We start from the raw sequence: 564 nt of genomic DNA, 5'->3' as shown, positions 1-564 counted from the left end.
GTTAAGTATCATTAAAAAAAACCTTCCGTCTACAGGCCACAAGTGGCCCATCGGGACCATCGGACCGCCGTGTCATCCTTAGAGGGAGAATGCGGATAGGAGGGGCATGGGGTCAGCACACCGCTCTCCCGGTCGTTATGATGGGGTATTCTTGACCGAAGCCGCTGCCATTCGGTCGAGTAGCTCCTCAATTGGCATCACGAGGCTGAGTGCACCACGAAAAATGGCAACAGCGCATGGCGGCCTGGATGGTCACCCATCCAAGTGCCAACCACGGCCGACAGCGCTTAACTTCGGTGATCTCACGGGAACTGGTGTAGCCACTGCGGCAAGGCCGTTGCCTAGTTAAGTATTATAGGGAGTACAATAATTATGTATAATTATTGTGTGTTATTTATGGTTGTGTATAATAATTATGTGTTATTTACGATTGTTCAAAGCAGAGTTCTGGCAGAAAAATTCGTGAAGATTTATTAAAGGTTAAGTGAATATATTAGGGACTTTTGACACGTTAAGCCACAGAATTAGGAAGCGGCAGCAGTCTAACAAGAAAGTTGATTACCA

The 564-nt window shown here is 46.8% G+C and overlaps 1 pseudogene; it reads right to left on the bottom strand.

Moving 5' to 3' along the window:
- Nucleotides 1-224: 224 nt before the first annotated feature.
- On the bottom strand, nucleotides 225-342 carry LOC124778957 (annotated as a pseudogene).
- Between the last annotated feature and the right edge of the window lie 222 nt (nucleotides 343-564).

This window comes from Schistocerca piceifrons, chromosome 2, assembly GCF_021461385.2.
Source record: "Schistocerca piceifrons isolate TAMUIC-IGC-003096 chromosome 2, iqSchPice1.1, whole genome shotgun sequence".
NCBI classification, from domain to species: Eukaryota; Metazoa; Arthropoda; class Insecta; order Orthoptera; family Acrididae; genus Schistocerca; species Schistocerca piceifrons.
This window is presented reverse-complemented; position numbering and strand designations above follow the sequence as displayed.